The 22,128-nt window shown below is 44.9% G+C and overlaps 1 protein-coding gene across 1 annotated transcript in view; it reads left to right on the top strand.

Annotated features, from left to right (window-relative positions):
* The first annotated feature begins 452 nt into the window (after nt 1–452).
* Nucleotides 453–22,128, top strand: part of LOC126521258 (uncharacterized) — a 65,850-nt gene continuing 44,174 nt past the window's right edge. Inside the window, exon 1 of the mRNA XM_050169912.3 lies at nt 453–621. The gene's annotated coding sequence lies outside the window, so the exon portion shown is untranslated. The remainder of the gene's footprint in view (nt 622–22,128) is intronic.

The raw sequence follows: 22,128 nt of genomic DNA, 5'->3' as shown, positions 1-22,128 counted from the left end.
CAGCGTTTCCCGGTAAACATTGCGGGTACATAAGCTGCAGTTGTCCGGATGCGTGAAAAGCAGTGAGGGATCTTTGAATTTCCACTCTAAACGGCGAAGCTTAAGCGTCCTTCAAAATGTTATTTTCTTTCTTTTAGCTTGGGGACACTTTCTGCAGTTTGTCATTTTCTGCGCAAGCTAGAGAAGAGTGGCAGCCAGCGCCTCTTACGAACGTTCTATTACAGGAAAAGACACCTCCTAAACCGCATCTAATTATTGAAGAATCAAACTGACCAACTCAAAATACATGCGGCAGTATCATACAGCCTGTACATCTCCGTCTCGCTCGCATGTTTCGTTTCTACGACGTTCCGACGTCCTCGCCGATGCGTGTCACATGACCCCGAGTCGGCCGCAGCTGTTGCAGCCTGGAGGGAGCGCGCGCGCCACCGCGTCCCTGCCGCTTCGACGTACAGTACGTCCGCAGCGTCGGGTCGGGCAAACGCACCCGCGTCGTGGCAAAGCGCCGCAGCAGCGCGCTACGAGCGGCAGCATTCCGACGCAAGGAGCAAAAGCGCGTCGACCGACGGCGATCAGCACCGCAGCAGTCTCCTCCCGCCGAACCATGGTGGCCAGTGCAAGGTGAGAGGGCAACTATTCTGCTGCGGTGAAGTGCTGCGTGCCCACTCCGCTTTGTTCCCCAAGAATAAGTTTCGTTAGTGTTCCTGCTATCGTCAAAATCTGCCGGTTACTGAAGTTTTCGCCGACTATTGAACGAAACTCCCCCATCTCTTCCATTGTCACGTAAAATATTCTTAATTTCTCATTTCGGCGATTGTTCTCCGAAAAGTGCATCTCCCGTGGTGCGTACACGCGTGTAAATGCGCAATTTGGTCAGTTCGGGTAAAAAGTAAGAAGATTTCGCTTCTTTCTGGTTAGCGTCAGAAAAGTTTTGTAATTGACAAAGACTTTCAGGATGCCAAGAGAATGCCCATTTCAAGGATGCCAAGAGAATCACGCAGGTGTCACACGTAAATAGCGATTCTGTAGCTGTGTGTATGGGGTCACAAAACTGCTCCCACGATTGGTACAAAAGCTGATAGCCGCGACTGTAGTAAAGCGCGCATGCACATATAACAGGTTTAATGTGCGCAGTATCAAAAAAAAAAAAGGATGAAAGCTTAAGCGCACAAAGTTCAGTCGGGAGCGATACTATCGAATAGTGGTCACTTAGAATTTAAATCATTTTCTTTTTTTTTCCTACCATTCATCATTACTGCAAAGAACAGCTTTTTATTTTAAGGTTGTAATACGCGCTCATGTATATATGCAAAGGTTTCTGCTTTAAAACATGACATTTATATACTGTGTATTGTATACCCCCGTCTGTTGGCCACACTTCAAGATGGCTTTGGGAAGTGTAAGGTCGCCATCGCACCATTTTGACAAAGGTGATACGCAGCTGTTCGCGTAGCCTGTATTTTCTTTCTTCTTTTATGTGGAAAGGTTAAAAAGAAAACCAATCATCATCCCCGTACAAGGAGTCTATCTATCCGGTGCAGTTTCACTCGGAGCTAAATTTGCTTTCCCTCATTTATATAGATGAACAGCTACATTCATAGCATTGAATTTAGCATCAGGAAATGAATACGAGTACATTTAAAAAAAGAATTACGGGGTTTTATGTGCCAAAACCACGATCTGATTACGAGGCACGCGGTATTGGAGGACTGCAGAATAATTTGATCTACCTGGGGTTCTTTAGCGTGCACGTAAGTCTAAGTACACAGGTGTTTTGGCATTTCGCCCTCTCCCCTCCCGATATGCGGCCGCCGTGGCCGGGATTCACTCCCGCGACCTCGCGCTTAGCAGCGCAACGCCAAAGTCACTAAGCGGACATGGCGGGTCATGAATACGAGTAAAACGATGCCTGAACAGATTACTGAAGCGATCTGAAGCTCGATCTTTTGAGCCTTTTAGCCCAGTGAACAAGGCTTAATTCCGTGTGGAAAACGACACGTCAACCTCTTCGACAATACCAACTTGGTCGGTGTTAGATATGAGTTGTTGTTGTTATTATTATTATTATTATTATTATTATTATTATGAAAACGCACATGTACAATGGACTGAGAGGGAAATGGGCAGGGAGCAAGCTGACAACTGTCACCTGTGAGAGGTGCACAACATCTGCCTACTTTTTAGGAAAGAGGAGATAGAAAAAGAAGCTGAAGATAGGAAGGGGAGAAGTAAAGAGAAAAGAAACAGCAAATATGACAGGCAACAAGGACTAGAGTAAAGCAACGACAAAGAATAGAGAACGCAATATATGCAGAACACACACGCAGGAACACAAAGAAAAAAAAAACGCAGATCTCACTACTTACAAAATAATGTAAGAAATACACAAGCAAAATTAGCAATAAGGTTTTGTCCCTCGCAATGTCTCCCACAAACGAGCCAGTTTCTTGAAGGAAAGTAAGCTGGACGCGATGGGCTTGGTCACGTCGAGAAGCGCAACCTCTCGAGTAGCCCACTTAAGCCTTTCATGTTATTGTACGTTTTAGCTTGAAACATTTTGTGTAAAGTGTAAGGACCAACTGGAAAGTGAAGTGCAGTGTTTCACTCTGGGACACGAGTGCACTATGTACGGTGACACTTTGGAGATGGTGCCGCACAGGGATCACAACGCGAAGACAGTTTCGTCGATTTATGGCTATGTACATTTGTCGTAGACACCCCTGCTGTAATTGTCGACAACGCAAGGCTGCAGTGTGTGAGTACTAAGGGCCCGTGCACATACCTCACGGGAGTTTTCAAAACACAGCGCGGACAAAAATCAGATCACATTTTCACACGTTCTTGCTGCACAGTACGAAATTCAGGGAGGTGGCAGACATATATATATGTACTTATATTGGGGCCTTATCTTAGGGCTCTGCGAATGGCCTCCATTTCACCACGTGTTCGCGTGTTTTTCGTGAGCGTGTGTTCTCTTTAATCATTCGTTCCTCTCTCGCTTTATTTTTCGTTCCTTTCTTTCCTTCTTCTCTTTCACTTTCTCTGTCTATTTTCCAAGCGGGTGGGATACAATTGCTAGCTCGCTTTTCTTTCTCCTTATTGTGTTTGTATATGTTACATGATCAATCAATCAATCAATCAATCAATCAATCAATCAATCAATCAATCAATCAATCAATCAATCAATCAATCAATCAATCAATCAATCAATCAATCAATCAAATGTGTTTATTAAAGTGCCCAGGAACAACCTAGAGGGCCTTGGTGCTGGCGCACTCGGTAAAACAATGCACAGGAAGAGCAATGCAAGCTCACACGCACACACACACGCGCGCACATAAAAAAAAGAACAATAATTTCGCAAATACAGATTTTAACAGAGCATAAAATGTGTACACGAAGAGAATACAAAGCAAAATTGTAGAAAAAGAAAAAAAAAAGGATTGCAGAATGACGGAACACACAACAGACGTGAGAGTCCTTGTTCAATCATTGAAATTCCTCTGCAACTCCTTTCAGGAAAATATTCAAATTAGGGATGAAGATATCCAGGCACTCTGAATGGGCGTTATACGTCACCTGCACTCTAGATAGAAGGCCACAAAAATCTGAAGGCTGGAAGGCGCGCTGTTTCTTTGTGATTTTCTACGGGACGTAAAAGCGCACATAAGAAAGCAAGAGCGAGCAACAAATTTTTCCATGTATTTGTGAAGAAAAAGAACATCCGATTTGTCGCGTCTACAGGTGAGGGTAGGTAACGTGAGTGTCTGCGTTAGCTCTATGGAGATGGGAGGCTTTTGACAGAATCGATGTTTAAATATAGATGTGAACTTTTTTTGCGCATTTTCGAGAAGTTCACATTTTGATCTACAAGTGCCACCCCAAACCACGGAGGCGTACTCAAGAACTCGAAGTCATACGCTCTTATATAAAGTTACAAATGGCCCGTGTTGTTTGAAGTGTCTCGTCACCCGACATACTGTGCCGAGCGTTCGGAACGTACGCTGCCTCGTCTGTTGAGCGTGCGGCGAGAAACTCGGAGAGCTATCGAAGTACACTCGAAGGTCCTTCGTTCCCTGAACTCTTGGCGGGAGAACGTCTTCAAATAAAGTCCTGTTAGTCCTTCGCGCGAAGCTTACAACGTTCGTTTTTGATGCATTTATGACCAACTTGTTTTCAGCGCACCATGACGAAAAATTTGCAACCTCCTTCTGAAGAGCAGCGCAATCATTAACATCTTCTACCGCTTTGAAAAGTTTCGCGTCATATAACAAAATTGAAGAGTTTTGAATGACTGCCGAAACGGCGTTAATAAACAGCGAGAAAAGAATAGGGCCCAGGACAGAACCTTGAGGAACTTTACTTGCAACCGCATAACGGTCTGACGATTGACCATTTACCCTAACGTAGCAGTACCGGTCGCGTAAGTAGCTTCTTATCAACGCTGTGACATAGTGGTGCAGATCAAGTTTTGTCAACTTTTGAAGGAGTATTTTGTGGCATACGATATCAAACGCCTTACTGAGGTCAATATAAATGACATCCAGCTGTCCTTATACACTGCTTGAGAGGCATGCATCATGAAGCTAACGAGGTTGGTAATTGTGGAGCATCTGATATGAATCCATGCTGCTGAGGAATGATAGTATTTTTAATAGAAGTTGAAATTATTGAGTGCAGAGTTGACTCGAATAATTTAGATGCTGCGCACAGGAGAGAAATAGGCCAGTAGTTACTCGCAGCAGTTTTTACCCCTGACTAAAACACAGGAACGACGCGCGCTGTTTTCAAAGCCTTTGGAAATGCGTTCGTCATTAAAGCGGAATTAAAAATACAAGTATAAGCACTGGAACAAGCAAGGGCTCGTACGTCTTAATCAAAGCAGGCGGAATGTCATCAGGACCGCACGAAAAAGACGGTTTTAAGCGTTTCATGCTCTTAAAGACAATTTCCTCTGAGACCAATAAACTTGAATCCAGGGAAGGGTGATTGGAAAGCTCACTAACTCCGTCACTGTACCCTTCACCGTACACAGACGCGAAGTGTAGGGTGAAAGCGCCTGCGACATCTGGAATAGGTTGGCTGTCACCACTAAGTAGAGAGATATCTTGTTTCGTATTGTTGGATGACTGTTCACGAACGTGTCTCCAAAAGGACTTTAAATTTTTAGAAGTACCAACTTCCACGTGTGCTATATGGATGGAATGATCACGCTTGTAAAGACGTCTAGAGAGTGCCCTGTACATTTTAAAATCTATAGGCCAGTGTTCCTGATTTGTACGCTGTGCCTTCCTATGAGCACGGTCTTTTAGCTTCAAAGTTGTTTTCATTTCAACAGAAAACCAGTGGGGAAATTTAGAGCGTCTAGTACATTTTAGTGGTATAAAGTTTCTAATTCAATTGTGAACAATATTCGTGAAGGCTGTGACTTGGTCGTTAACATCTCTTAGTTCTACTGCTCAATACCAGTCCGCATTATTAAGATAGTGTAAAGACCCACGTAATCTCCGCTTGATAAATTAAAAGACCGAGGTGTTGCTGTATTCTTTAATCTTCTGCTACTAGGTAACGCGAGTTATAATGGAATATGAGGCGGGGGATGACATTTATCTGGCTTAACAAGGGAAAAGTCGCCACAGGGCACATTCACAGCTTCTGCGATACTAAGGCATAGGTGTAGTACAATGCCATACGAGTCCAGAATATTCTTGAATTGGAGCAGAGATGTACAATATAGAAGATGAAGTAACGAGTTGCACTTGGCAGATAAGTAAAAAGAATGGGTCGAAATTTCACCAGTTTAACAACGACAACAACAACAACAACATCGAACGTCGTCCCCGCTTGTGATACGTCTCGCCAGGCTTCGAAAGCGGTGTATGTATGTATGTATGTATGTATGTATGTATGTATGTATGTATGTATGTATGTATGTATGTATGTATGTATGTATGTATGTATGTATGTATGTATGTATGATGTATGTATGTATGTATGTATGTATGTATGTATGTATGTATGTATGTATGTATGTATGTATGTATGTATGTATGTATGTATGTATGTATGTATGGCGTTATCGGAAGTCAAGCAAGAATCTTTGACTGTTCTGAGTACTGCGAACTAATATGAAACGAGCGGCTCTTATACATGATTGTATCAAGGAAGAACTCATAAGCTACGCTCGCTGTAAGCAGTTTACTGTCATTCTTCGTACTCTACTGATTTACACATGCGGAAAACAACAAGATAAGGAAAGAACGGTAAAAAAAGAAAACCAAATAGAAAAGGAGAAAGTAAAGCCGATGGATAATGACGACGACGATGCCCTTTTCTATCATGCTTTCTGTCTTTGGTCACACTGGTACTGTTTTCATCACGAACATCCACCAACGCGCCCAATGGTCAAATTTCCTGTAACATGCGTTGAATTGGCTAAGAGAAGCACGCAATCTATTTTTCTTGCGGACAAGTGCATGGCATGCTGGCTTATTTTATGTATCGGATCTTGTAGGGATCTTGTTAGTATATAACGGCAAGCCAGACATTTCCAAATCCAAGCTGGAAACTGAATGAAAGTGATCACTGCAGCAGTCTGCATGCCCTTATCGTGGTTCAGTCGCATGCCTGCGCTTTTTGTCACTTCCGTTATGACCTGTTTCGTAGTTCCTTGAGATAACTAGTACAAGTTAGCACAGTTCTATCATCCTCTGCACGCCTACTTGCCCATCAAGTTCTTTCCTTCTCTCTTTCTCTGTCGTCTTTATGTCCGACATATATTCTCCCGCCGTTCAGGGTAGTAAACCGGACGTACAACGATTAACCTCCTAGCCGCCCTTCCGTAACGTGAGTAGTCTGGAAGACAAAAATGCGACAGCAGACGACATCTTTGCGTTGTTAACATACATAGAAAGTCTGCAGAAAGTTGATAAGCTGAAGAGGCACCAATATAGCGCGCGTTAAGTATTAGCGAAGCTCTCTGCACATATGTGAAACACATCAGTCAGATGCACTCGGCGCTCTCACAGTGCAACAACGGATGTGAAAAGAAAAAAAATAGAAATGGAAAATCCCGCAGCTGGCACTCCTACTGAGCCGTTCAGATTTTATTGCATAGGATACGGGCACAAAAATGGCCATAGCGAATGTAAAGGCGTCACGCTTCCTGTCGTTGTTTCGTCACGTCCTCCACTAAAAAGCTCGCGACTTGAACGGAGAACATTCGCTAAGGGCCGTGCTCGGCATTCCACGAAGAATGTGTCTGTTATGCCTATGTGTGTACCTTCGATTCCCCACAGAAGAGATTGAAAAAGAACAGTTATCCCTATAGCTTGCCTGAGGCATAATAGAAACCGCTTTTTTAAGGCCAATTACACTGGCATTGCGTGGCAGGTAGGCTAAATTACATTCTATATACACGTTCTTCCGTGGAGAGACCGAACTCTGTGTGTGTTCGCGTACAGTTCACCAAAATATTTCTACTGAAAATGACACAAAAAGTCGCACGTGTAATCCGAGATACTGCTATACGCAGTATTTTGTCAATGACACTCTCCAACGATGTCGTACAACGTGCTTGAACTCAAGCCTAACGCGACATCTATACATTATATATTACACTAATTTTAAAACGGTGCAACAGTAAGTGGACGACGTTACAGGCACATGCAAATGACAGATACATGTGCTTCCTACGTCGTCCCGTTGCACGGTTTTTGGTTTTGTGTGAACTATAAACCAACTGTAAGCTCACAGATGCTAGTCGGCCACACCAGATATCAGATAAACGCCAATCTTGTTTCGAATTCTTTAGCTTCATGTTCAAGCATATACCAACAGAAATTTTCTCTGCGCCATATTAAGACTCGACATCGCTAATCAAGTTTCGTGGATTTTATTTATGTCTCTGACATTTCCTCTTATATTGTCACATTGTAGTGACTCTAAGTATACATACCTCTCTTTATTCCCGCCCTTACCTACCTTTTTCACCTGGGGTAGCAGACAATGCAAATAGCAGGCTGAGATTCGCGCTTTCCGTTACAGTTTCATTTGCCTACACGATCTATAAAATTGTTATATTAGGGGCGTTTCCTTACGTATATCTGAGGCAGTTGGCGTCATCTACGTTCTTTAAGTAATTAATGTCCACAATTAACTGGCTCGATCACGCGATTCTATGAAACGTCTCTCGCAAAATGAAACCCAGAAACGGATAAGCTTGCAAAGCTTGTCTATAGTACTGTTCACAACGCTGGGGACTCGCCGCGGTGGCTTAGCGGGTGAAATGCAAAAACGCCCGTGTCCCAGTACATAGGGGGCACGTTAAAGATCCCCTGGTGGTGAAAATTAATCCGGAGTGTCCCATTACGGCGTGCCTCATTATCAAATAATGGTTTTGGCACGTAAAACCCAGAATTCATTCATTCATTCATTCATCATGATGAATGAATGAATGAATGAATGAATGAATGAATGAATGAATGAATGAATGAATGCAGGTAGAGAGAAGATATCGCTTTGAACTTCTGTGGAGACAACGGGACAAAAGAGAAGTTTGCAAACCGCCAGACGAAAATAGTGCAGTTTGTAGGGTAGTAATAATGCGGGGGAAAAAGCAGAAGATTTTAGAACCACAAGAAAGGCGCCGCTGTAGGTCCAGGATGCAGTTTTTCTTTCTGAATGCGGCGGTACGCGGGCAGCTTTGTATGTTTCCTAATAGGTATGTGTGTGCGTGTGCGTGCGTGCGCGCATGCATGCGTGCGCACTTATGCTTCATGCTTTTCGGTCACGCCGATTCAGATGACACTCGAGGAATTTGCGTATCAAATACAGGCGTGCGCGCCCGGCCTTTTGCATGCAGCAACGCAGAAACACAATCACCACGTGACGCCTTACACCCACTACCACACTAAAAGAGAAAAGGAAAAGAGAGACAGACAAAGAAAGAAAAAAAAGACAAAAGGCTTCCATCTCTGCTGAAGACGCAGCTGGCTGGTACTGACGGGGCCCGAACTATGCAGGGGCGAATGCTCTTCTTTAGCCATTCCGCATCTGTTGCCCTCCTCGAGATAAAGGATATATAGCTGCCGGCTTCTTTCGCGTGATCCCAAGAGACATGTTCTTTTGCTACCGCTAATTCCTGTCTGTGTAGAGGCTCTAGAAGCCATGCTACTGACGTAGCCTTATAAAATAATGCGGGTTGTTATATTCGGCACAGACCAAGAAACTCCACATACGTATAGTCCTTATCAAATGTCGCTGAGACATGTGCTGGTCCCGAACAACATCACACCGCTGCATAACCACAGCAGAAAGAACTCTCAAGCGCACTGTGGATGCACTACTGGCCACACCAATGCAGTCAAGGGCTCACGCAATGCCACTTAGTCACGTGCTCGTTTTCTAGTTGCCAAAGCAATGAGATATCGAGCGCAAAGCTTCCGGAACAAGCGCAGCTGTGGCTTTCCGCAAAGGAAGTTCGCTGCAGTGCTAGTTCAAACGATGCTAGGCTAGTGAATGTGCTGTCATTCATATAAGGTCAACCAACTTCGACCTCACATTTTCCCAGATTATACTTTTCGCAAGGCTTTTCACGTGTTTTGCTGGCTTTCCACGCTGTCTCTGCATTGATCTTTTTTACATGAAACAAGCCAGTCAAAAATAAATAAATGTTAGTACTGAGCTCCCTAAAATTTCCTACTTGCTTTATCTATTCGGTAAGCCAATTTGTTATCATCATCATCATCATCATCATCATCATCATCATCACCACCATGGTCTGACTGGAGCGCACGTCAGTGGTTTGTGACACCGCTAGACCGCCAGGTCCGGTGTCCGTGATTCATCATGCTTCACGTCTGAAGCTACGCGCTGCACTTGCCGCGAGTTTTCAACGTGTCGCACTAGTAATTTAATTTTTACAGCGAAGCTGTATATGGCTAGCCGATTCGTCCATCCGTCCGTCCGTCTGTCGCCTGTACGCCGAAAACTCCTCCGGCGCAACCCCATGCGCATGCGCGAAAAAAAGAGAAAGAGAGGTAGTGACGTCGTTGCTCTCCGTCGCAGCCGAGCGTGCGCGCAGCAGTTTCTCTCCTGCTCCGAAATGGGGAGGTCACGCATCATGCGTACTGAGGGGCAGGCAGCTTTCGAACAGCAACGCCGCGAGCTCGTCTACGATGTGCCGATGTTGCAGCCCGGGCACAAGAACAGGCTCGTGTAGCCGAGCGCAAGCAGCAACTGCGTACCGAGGATCTGGCAGCCTACGGAGCCGTCGTTTAATGAACCGTCGGGATTAACCCAGTGATAAACACCGGGGCCGCACGTTTCAGCTTCGCTGGTCAACCACTGTATGGAGTGCTTGGGCGGTGATGTTGATTTATTGCAGTCTCGAGGAACGGAAGCTTCACACCGCGTGACTGGGTCAACAGCAATTCATTTAACAAAGGGCGGAAGCATTTCGACATTGCTCATTTATATAGGTTTTGCGTTTAGTCATTAAAAAGAAGAGAACTAAAACAATAGTACTCCTTTATAGTTCTTGCGAAATCATTGAAACACGAACGCTTACTGAAAAATAAGGACACTCTCTGACATATTCAGGCAAATCCAAATTCTACTGCATTAACGTTTCTCCCCCGAAAAGACGCAGGTGTTCAGAGAAAATCCGCTGCTTCCCCGCACTGACGTGCACTTGGTGGGGCAATCAGCTGCCCTAATTTCCTGCAACTTCCTGCCGCTTTTCGACGTCTCACTGCTTCTTATATTCATCCATGCGGCTTCGTTTGTATATTAACTCTCTTTTGATACATTCCCACTAACGTTTTATAACCTGAAACACGTTTTAAGAATTCTTGTGATTTTATGTCCATTCTAATTGGTAAGCGCTGTTTGGTCGATGAGTCAAGATGTGCCTTCTATACAAGGCGCGAACGGGAATGCAGTTGTTGGAAAGCGCCGACCATGGCTCCGAGTCTTCTGTCAAGGAAGCCAGCACATTGCAGCGAGAGGGGAGTCAAGAGGAACGATAACAAACTGAGCTACAACAATTAAGATTCTGCTTGAACTACTGCAATTGCGAAAGTTCTCCCAATTTACGTGAAAGTTAGCTGTGATTAAAGTCTGACATAACAAAGCGCACACTGTATTTTGTTGTCTGTGCACAAGCTTCTTCGGATGGAGCACATTCCTCTGGCACGTCACTGGCAAACACATATAGAAGAAGGAATTTAGCAAAACTTGAGGCCATTTGGGAAGTTGCAGCTCACGCCTTGTCTATAGGATGTGCGCATAGTGCGCATGTGTTGTTAACAGACATACGGACCTGAGTCTCGCCAGATCTCCCAATTTGGAAGAAATGTTGCCTTGACAAGATCAAGCCGGGATTCGTTTCTCTCCCTCCGTCACTCTCTATCGCTTTTAACAGCGGAGCTGTTTAAAGAGCCCCTCACCAGGTCTGGCCATTTTGAGCTGAGAAGCGTAGAGCATACATTGAGCGATAACGATCGTGTGTGCAAATTATTACATCGCTACGCGCCGCGGAAAGATATGAAATTTCAAACCTAACGCCGTTTTTCCTTCTCCTCGCGGCCGCCGCGCTCCAAGCCGGAGGAGGACGTACTCGTGTTCCTGCGCCTACGTATTGGTGTCGGCAAATGTGACGTCGCTCGTGGTGACACGTGACTTCGAGAATTATTCAAGACGGCATCTGTTACCTGTGCGATCTGTTGCTTGAATTGACGAATTGAAGTTTAAAGAAATCATAAAACACATGCACAAACGGAATGTCTGCGTGTTTTTTGTTTTACTTCGCACCGAAGCAAGAGAGATGGTACTTCCGTTTCGTCTGCTTGTTACCACTGTCGTGCAGTCACGTGCTCAAGTACCAAAGCTGTGCCATTTTCTACCGTGTTCCAGCGTGTGATCATGCTCTGCGATCCGCTTCTTCTGCCTCAGTATTCGTGTAGCACTGAATTATACCGCTAGTCATGTTTCCTTGTGCACAGCGCGCAATATCGTGCGCTGCGCAAACGAGACAACAGCTCGCGAGCGGCGCCGTCAGCTGAAGTGCGTAACGCCGAAAAAGAAAAAAAAAGCAAAGAGAAAGAAAAATGAAGGCGGGGCCTGTGACGTATGTGTCACGCGATCATCGAGGTCTGGTATGGGAGAACACATGGAAGGAATTTCCCTTGAAAGAGCGTAGGTTAGGGCGTGTTGGTATTCCATAACTGAGGTTTTTTAGCGCACGAAAAGGGACGCGAGACAGTGGCAAGACGCGGACAACTCTCGCCTCTTCTACTCCGTGCGTACGTGCTGCTGCCATGGGAAGACCGATGACAGTCCGGACGCCCCAAGAAGAAGCGGCTCACCTGGAAGAGCGCCGTACTGCCAAGCGAGAAGCGATGCGTCGCCGCCGAGCGGGTCCGGAACACCGCGCCGAAGCTGCGGCTGGGAAGAGGCGACGCCGAGTCGAGGATCCCGAGTTTCAGTTCAGGGAACGCAAGAGTCGGCGCCTGAACGCTCGACTTCGCCGAGGAAGCGATCCCGGCCTGCGACTGCTCTAAAACTTCCAGCGTCAAGCCTGCCGAGACAGGGAGGGCTGCGAACGGCCGATTACAGCGCGAAATTCTGGGCATGAAGTTTGGACACGACTGTCGCGTCTGCGACCTACAAGGAAGCTCGGCGCACGGCTCAGCGGGACTACGATCGACGAAGGAGAGCCGATGCTGCCCATCGCGTTGAGACAGCCGCCGACAAACGCCGTCGCCGAGGCGAGGATCCCGAGTTTCGGGCCAGAGACAACGAACGCTGCCGACTGAATGCTCGAAGCCGTCGGGAATCGGTTCCGGGCCTGTGCGTCACCGAGAACTTCCAACGCCCAGCCCGTAAATCCATGGGACGTGCGAACGGCCGCTTCCAGCGCAAATTCCTCGGCATAGAGGTCGGGCACAGCTCTGTGACCGGCTCTGGTTCGACGTGAATCTCTCCACGGTGAGCTCGGTGAGGAACTTTGAACAGAAGAGCTCTGCCTTGCAAGTGCTTCGCGAAGCCTTCCCCGATGCCACCGACCACGACGACGGTCGAACGTCGAGGACCGGACCGACGTTGATGACGACTGGTACTGAAACACTGTACATAATAAAGTGTGATGCACGTGTTGTGTCTTGTATGCGTGTGACTTGCTAGGGCTTGTGTGGCTTACCGGCCTGGCCGTGATGACCTCGCTAAAACTTTGCGAAACTTAGCAAATCTTGGCGATACTTAATATGAGCACAGTTAAGCCATGCATAACCTCGCAAGACTTAGCCAAACCTATAGCAACACTCAGTATGAGCCTAGTCAAGCCATGTATAACCTCGCAAAACATATATAGCAATACTTAACAAAAGCCGGAACTATCTCCAATGTGACCCAGCCTTGCACCACTTGTGCAAACTGCCTACATTTTTTTTTCGATTTGCTTTTTTAACGATGATTCGGGAGTGTTCTGCAAAAATCTGGATGCTCGGTACGGCGCCCGCACTAGAATCGCGTCACATAATGTCGAAGGAGACGTAGCGCGGCGAAGGTTTCATATGACGTACGAAGTTTTCCGCGAAGGCATGCATGCCGGAGAACACGTGCTCTCGCCGGGAATGTGTACCAGCTGCGTTCTGTAGCTATCTCGCGCCGCACAACAGCAGCGTCACGCCGAAAGAGTGCAATCGTTATTGGAGTGGCGGCTAAAAGAAACAAAATCGTGGTTTGGATCGCGGTAATTAACCTTCCGTTTCTATCACTTCTGCATAAAGCACGCGGCCCCCACTGTGTGGTATGCCTTGCTTGTTGTCAGAACCTGAGTCATTTGCCCGTCTATACCGCCTACGCAGACCTAAATAAATTACTGCCACTTGCACTCAGTCTTCTCTGCTCTCTTTGCAAACATTTTTTCACAACATACCTCAAGCGAAACAGAGAGAGAGAGAGAGAGAGAGAAGGAAACAACGACAGCAGTGAGGAATCTTCATATATACGCATGTGCAAGGGTATGACCTAATGTCATCATTGCAAACCTCAAAGGCAACAAGCGATTTGTGAGCTAAGCTTCGAGCTGCTGCAGTCGCGAAATCTATTCGAAACGACGCCGAGATTATGCACAGAAAAATGCGAATGCATTAAAGGGGCTAAAAACTGGATGTTAACGGCCCTGCCTGTTGCACAGCAATGAAAGCATTGTAAGGGCAGCACATGTGGTGTACGTAGACAAGAACAGAGCCACACAGTGCGCGTAATTTCGCGCTACCCACGCTTTCATTGTTTCTCCTACTAAGCCGACGTTCAAATCTACCGCTAAAAAATTATAGGGTTTTACGTGACAAAACCACCATCTGATAATGAGGCACGCCGTATAGTGGGGGACTCCGGAATAATTTCGACAACCTGGGGTTCTTTAGCGTACACCTGAATCTGAGTACACGGGTGTTTTCGCACTTCGCCCCCTTCGAAATGCGGTCGCCGGCATTCGATTTCGCGACCGCGTGCTCAGCAGTCCAACACTATAATCACTAAGCAACCACGGCGGGGTAAAATTCTACTGTTTGGGAAGCTCATTCCCAAAGCCACGTCAATGTGTTGCTGAAGGCACAACAAAAGCATCTAAAGAGTTCTTTTCGTTCTAGAGGTCCTACTATTTACCTTATATAGTGGGACGGTATAGAAACACTGACATTTGAGATCGATATAAATTATGAGCAGCTAAAGAGTTGCAGCCGACGGATTGGTTCGCGTACTTACCACGCTGCGGAACGTTTGTTCCACGCCACACCGACCTTGAAGGACACGCAACTGTCACTAGCTGTCGCGTAACGGCACTATACATCAATGTATCATTATCGTACATGATCAGAAACTAAATTCGGGGGCTGTGGGATCGGCTACCACCGGCGGGAAGTTGTTTTATTTCGTCCACTTTTATTTCCCATCACCTTATCATTCCTACACTTCAAATAAAACCAACCAATAATTGTCCATGTGCCTCCCTTGGCTTCATTAACTGTTGAATTCATGTGGTAGCGAAAAACAAAAGTCGGACTCATCCGTTCCCCTCCTCCTTTAATGAATGCAATGAAATTTCAGATGGACATCGTTGACAGAAATTTAATTCTTTCGACCACAGACTATATGCACAGTATACGGTGTCTACAACGACTTATCACTTCGGCTATTTCGCGTTTGTTTGGCCCTTAATTTGAATTGACAAGATCACGATATTCGAAATTATAACCACCGATCTCTTGTTGGAGTCTTCCTGCTTCCACCATTATCTTTTGGGCTGTTTAGAAATGGCGCTCGATCCCATAGCTTTATGTGTTGTGCCACAGAAACTAGCATTTCAAGAACAAACGCACGTATAATAATAATAATAATAATAATAATAATAATAATAATAATAATAATAATAATAATAATAATAATAATAATAATAATAATAATAATAACAATTGCCACTTTGTAGGGGATACGGAGAGGTTCAGGCCCGTCAAAGCCAACAGGAGGCTTGAAGGACTGGGCCCGGCAGAGGTAACAAAATGGCAACAACAAACAGAACATTGGCTGAAAGGAACAATAGAATCAGCTGAAGAAATAAAAAAAACAAAGCAATCACAAATCCAGTACCAAGGACATCAGTGCTAACTCCAAGGAAACAAAACTCAAAACATATAATCTCATACTTCTAAGCACAACCGTAAAAGAATAGAACAATCGACACAATGTTCTCAAATGCTTCTTTAGGTTCCGCATAGAGGTTACAGCAAAAAGTTCTTTTGGTAAGCCATTAAAAATGTCAGGCACATAAGCACACCGTCTTGCCTTTCCATACTTTAAGCTCCGCGGTACATAATATCGAATGGGTTTTCGCAATTTCCGGTTAGCATCATATCTAATTAAAAAGTCTGAATTCCAAAAGTGGCGACGAACAACTGTTTGTACGTAGAGAGAATGGAATGAAGGAAGACGTAAGAACCGGAAAATGGCCGCCCTGGATGGGATATGACAATTATATGCAATGCTCTTTAACATGTTTTTTTAAGATGCTATCAATTCGGTAATGCCAACGGGAAGAACATGACGTAAATAATGTGATTCCATATCTAAGAACACTATACGCAAGTGCATAAATTATGCTTTTCTTCACATACATTGGAGCCAAAGATCTGATAATAAAGAGTAGCCATGAAACCTTCCGTAGCCTGGCACAAACGTAAGCCAAGTGGTCATGACATGATAAACTGCTATCGAAAACCACCCCGAGATATTTGTACGAATTTACATATTCAACGGGTTCGCAACGATAAGAAAGAGAATCATGATCATGTAAAAATACTCGTGCGTCTATAAGGGCTGTCTTTAGCGCACTTCTAAAACATATTATTGTGGTATTCTGTGTGTTCACTGAAATTCCGTTCTCAGCGAACCATTTCATTACACGATTTACGTTTTCCTGCAACACTTTAACTGCTGTCTCGTAGTTTATATGACTTGTGAGCAAAACAGTATCGTCCGCGTACTGAAATATTAAACACTTAGAAGTTATTAAGCTCAAGTCATTTGTAAATATATTAAAGAGTAGTGGAGATAGAATGGATCCCTGTGGTATACACCAGCCTTCACAGGCAGCTTGCTAATATATTGTGATTGGTTGTCTAACAATTTGAGAACGACCGCTCAAAAATTTCTTGAGAACGGCAAAAAAGGGACCTCGAAAGCCTAGTAAGTATAGTTTTCCGAAAGGAATACTATGGTTAACCCTATCAAAAGCTTTCTTAACGTCAAAAAAGAGCGCAGCTAAACGAGTTTTCCTCAAATGCTGCGCACAACTGATCTGCAAATTCCTCCAAAAGATGTATGGTGCCCCTTCCTGGAATAAAGTCATATTGACGGTTTGAAAAGACAGTAAATTTGTTTAAGGAGGACATCATGCATTCAAATAGAAATTTCTCTAGTATTTGGGAAAAGAATGAGAAAACAGATCGGTCGATAGTTCTCAACTGCGTTCTTCTGACCTCCCTTGAACAGTGGTATTACAATAGCGGTCTTCAAATTTTCTGGCAAGACGGCATGTTCTAAGAAATCGTTAATCAAAAAGAGCATAATGTCCGAAAGAGCGTCAAAATTTCGTTGCAACAATGCCGCCGATATGCTATCTGTTCCAGCGGCCTTACTCCGCTTGAAGCTAAAAATTCTAATCTGGCAAGATCTTCCTTTGATAACTTTGGAAGATATGCGGAAGCTGACAAAGATTCTTTTAAAGTGCATTTTTACGCCTTGTCGAGCTGCTGCCACTTCCGCCGCGAGCGTGAAATGCTTATTGAAACTATCAGCTTTTGAAACAGGCTCTTCTAGTAAAACATCAAAACTGGGCACATTCCTGTCTTGTCCACGAATATGGTTAATCAGTGACCATATCTTTGCAGTATTTGTAAACGCTTGTTTGAACTGCTGCTGAAAGTACAGCTGTCGAGCTGATCTAATAAGTGCCACAACTTCGTTTCTGGCGGCTCTGTAAGCTGAGCGAAGGTCTGCGTATTTAGGAACATGCTTGGAACGTCTCCAAAGCCAGTCTCTGTTCGAGATTGCCCGTAAAATTTCAGGGCTAAGCCAATCATGATTCCACTTTTTTTTTATGCATAATTTTTCGTGTACAAGTTTTTTAGAGCTCGTCAAGTTTATGGAACATCTTTGAGTAAACGACCTCTGCTGGATCGTCCGCAATGAAACTTGCCCAGTGAAAAGATGCCACTAATGCATCCAACTTTCTTTCATCTGTTATTGTCACGTGTATCTTATTAACATCACTGAAATTTGAAGTAGTTCCAGACGGTTTGGTCGACTGAGGAGAAAAACGACAGGCGGTTAAATAATGATCTGCTAGACGCTGAGAAATGATACACGAGGTCAAAGTGCGATTCGGTGCACGAACAGCGATGTGGTCAAGACATGACTTGTCGACCGTTCAAGAAATCATCACGCGTGGCGGCAGTGATCGCGTTTTCAATTCCATATGCTGATAGTGAGGATAGGTAATCTGAAATATAAATTCTGCTTGTGCTTAGGATATCAATGTTCAGATCCCCTGTTAAGCAGAACAACTCAGCTTCTTTGTACTTGAGAAGTATTTCCTCGAGTTCAATTACAAATCTTGTCATGCTACCAGACGGTGGTCGGTATTTTATTTATTTATTTTATTTATACATACTGCAGCGCAATTTGTGCTATAGCAGGAGTGGGTTGAGAAAAGGTACAGAAAATGCATTGGAGTATACAGCGGTAAACACAAGTGAACACTTTTACAGAAGAGCACTGATGAAGGAAAATACACAAGACGTTACACAAATGCTGCCGGGCATGGATGAGCACGGTTATGCATCTAGGATGGCGGTTGCAATAATTCGGGATGAGCATGAGCGAATGGACTCAGGTAATGAATTCCAGTCTTCGATTGAGCGGGGGGAAAAGCTGAATTTGAACATGTTAGTACGTGCGTAGTAGGGTATCAAGTTTAGGTCATGATGGCTTCTCGTTGATGATCCTGGCGCGAAGTTAATGTAATTATCATTCGAGAGTCTAACCAAAGAATTGACAATGCAATGCAAGAATTTTAATGATTCGACACGACGACGAGAAGAGAGCGTGTTTAGGTTCAAGGAAGAAAGTGTTGAAGAGGGCGAAAAGTCGCGATCGTAACGATGACATAAATCGCACGGCTTTTTTTCTGTATTGCTTCTAGCTTATTAATCTCTAACTGCTTATGCGGGCTCCAAACTACAGATGCATAATCAAGAACAGGACGGATTAGAGATTTATACATTAGTAACTTTGTGTCTTTAGGAGATCGGATACCGCGAGTAATAAATTCACGTTTAAGGCCAAACATTCCGCATGCATAAACGTAATGTCAACAGCTGAAACATCGTATTTTTCACTCACAAAGATAGCGATCCCTCCTCCACGGCGTTAAAACTTCATGACAAACTGGCACGATAACCGTTCACTGTGAACATATCTAAACAGGACTGTGGTGCATTTATCTCAGTGAGAACAAATATATCAACGAAACCTATAGATTCTTCTGCTAAAATCTTGAATTGTTCCCAATATTTGCGGAGACTACGAACATTCAAATTTATCAACGTGAATTCTTGATCCTCGTTTCGGCCAAAGTTTGCCTTAAACGTGGCCAAGGCTGGAAATTCTAGTGGGCTGGGTAATGATCGGTTAGTCATTTTATCTTATCGATGTCCGAGTCGCAATTAGAATAAATGTTGCGGCTTCGTCTTCCTTTGCGAAGATCTTGCCGCCTCTTACCCATATGAATTTGTAGCCTGCTTTGTTTCCTGCGGTCCTTGCTAACCAAAATAACCTCCTGTTGAACTGTGACAAATTTTCGTTGAAATACAGGTGGCCCAATGATTCCGATTCAAAGAGGCTCTGGAGCTTGGCTCGTGCTGCGTACCAGCGTTCCCAAACAGCAATCGAAGCGAATTGTACCAAGATCGGCGGAGATGGCTTCTTGCTTGAAGACGGTGGATAGCCACCACTTCCCCGTCACGAGGCTCCTCTAGCTCGAGTTTCTCGGCTAGCTCCGCAAGGAACTCAGGTTTTCATCTGTTCTCGATTTCAAGACGAGAATTTCCATGTTGGCGTTCCTGCTATGTTCGGAATCATTTAGGCCTTGTGGAAGCTGATTAATCAATGATTCTTGGGCGAGCACCTTTTCTTGTAGTTGCTGCACTTCTTTCCTGCAAGTCGAGACTTCCTCTTTATCAGCTTCAAGTTGTTCAACCGCATCATCGTATTGTGCCGATAGGAACTTCATGGATTCCTCTACGTCATTAACCACTGTACAAAGCCTAGTGAATTATGCCTTTAACAGAAGCAGGGAATCCACCTTCGTGCGGAGCTCTGGCAGCGATTCCACATTTCGTTTGATGTCCTTTATCTCCGCTAAAAGGGCTGCTAGCGTGTCAGAGCTGTCCGTAGGTTGTGGCACCTGTTGCGATCTGGAGCCAGTACGTTTTTTGTTAGTACGGCAGGTTTTGCACACCCAGACTTCTCGTTTTTGTGGTACCACCGTATTGAATGTGTTTGTAGCAATGCCAGATCAGTTCTGCCCCGAATGATACGGCTCTTTGCAATCCATACATCTAATATAACGGCCATCGTCAGGCAACGCTTTCTGACACACAATACATTCATCACCGTCACCCATAATAGCGCAACAATGCACACTAAGACTCGGCAGTCAGCAGTCGGCGGCAAAAAAAAAAAAAATAATATTCTAGAAAACTAAAAACAAGGTACAGAAAAGCACTCTACCTGTGCAGAAAGTAAACGTAAGGCTGTGGCAAAAATCTGCCGCCGACTGCAGAAAGCCGGGAATCAGTCCAGGCCTTTAAAGGCAGCACTGTGATGAACAGGAGCCCTCTGGTGCTCTGGCTGGTCGATGGGGAGGCGATCTTGCTTGTACCGGCTTGAAAACCGCCGCGTGAAAGTCTTGCGGTTATCTCTCTTGTTTGCTGAAGCCGATCGCTAGATGAGCCGGGCTGGACGACGCATGCTCCTTGTCTGCATTCCCTTGAAGTGCCTGTGCAGAAAATAAACGTCAGGCTGTGGCAAAAATCTGCAAAATAATAATAATAAAGAGGTAGGGAAAGCTAATCCAGTGCGTTTCTCACAGCCCTTGAAACATCTTGGGAGGTTAAATCTCGCAATATAATAACCCTAAAAACACATAGCTCGAAAGTTGAAGCCTCAACAACTAACGTTCGAAACGTCGGAATGGACGCAATTCTTTCTTTTAGGTTGCAACAATTTTTTTCAATCATCCATGCGCGAAGCTTCGTTGCATGCTTGTCAAACCAAAAGGGACCTTTTTTGTGCTTGGCAATGATTCTAGTTAATAATCATAATAATAAAACTACTCGCCCCCTCACGTATCGATGTACTGGCTGATATGGCGATCATACACCTGGATAGACTTGTTTGAATGGCTTTTGAAGCCAACTATGGCAAGGCGACTGAACTCTATCCTAATATTTCCGTCCTAATCTCCAGAAAAAAAACGCGAGAAGATTGTTATGCAGCAGCTCTTCCGAAACCTATTGACAAACGCACACAGTAAACATAAAGTCGTTGTTTGCAGCAGAGCACGGCATCTGTTGTTCGTCATGCAGGAAAGCTAACCCATGCTCAGGCTGTAAAATGGGGGCAGAAGGTGGTACTGACGAACGTATGAGCAAGCTGTAACGGTGCGAAATGGCGTTCGCTAATGTATAGTTGCAGGCAATGCAACATGGAAGACAGATCTGGCGCTATCAGCGAGAACGACAACCCTTAAACAGCGCGAAACGGGGCACGGAGAGGCTGCGCAAATTGAGAATAGACATTGTATAATGATGGGATGAAATCGCTAGCTGGTGATAATACAATTCTGAACTCATTGCTTCCGTTTCAGAGGATTGCAACAGTTTCGTGCACAAGCGGTCTGAATTCCTGTCACACACTCGCGACTCATCTGACTGCACTGGCGGCGCACGCTTGCATTGGTGACGAAGGTGCAAAATAAAAGAAACATGCTTACGGTTGCGCTGGTGCCTCTTTCGACTAACAAAACCCTGCCACTTGTTCGCTGCTTGATTTCTGCTTTATATATTACTTAGATACCCACATTTTGAGCAAGAACTATTTTGTTATGATATATGACAACGCGTTAGGAGGAGGAGGAGGAAATAACTTTATTGCGTGTCCTGCGAGTTGGTGGGGAGGGCAAAAGGCCCCACCAAGGTGACGGCCAGGAGTTCGTGGGTCCAGGCGGCATCCTCGGCCCGCTGGACGGCCCGCAGTTGATTCTCGAGGGCGGGGCTGAGCAGCGCGGCTTCCGAGCGCGTTCGAAGGCTGTTGCTAGAGGCCGCGTTCTCGTTATTTTTATGTATCCGATCGGCATTCCCATAATATATGCTCCAGAGTGGCTCTGGATTCACATGAGTTGCATTTGTCCGTTTGACATATATCCGGATATACGATGTGCAAGAGCGCAGGATTCGGATACGTCCTGGTTTGTAACTGCCGCCATGCGACAGACTGCTTTTT

This window comes from Dermacentor andersoni, chromosome 6 (genome assembly GCF_023375885.2).
Source record: "Dermacentor andersoni chromosome 6, qqDerAnde1_hic_scaffold, whole genome shotgun sequence".
NCBI lineage: Eukaryota > Metazoa > Arthropoda > Arachnida > Ixodida > Ixodidae > Dermacentor > Dermacentor andersoni.
The sequence above is the reverse complement of the archived record's forward strand: the minus strand, read 5'-3'. Positions and strand labels throughout refer to the sequence as shown.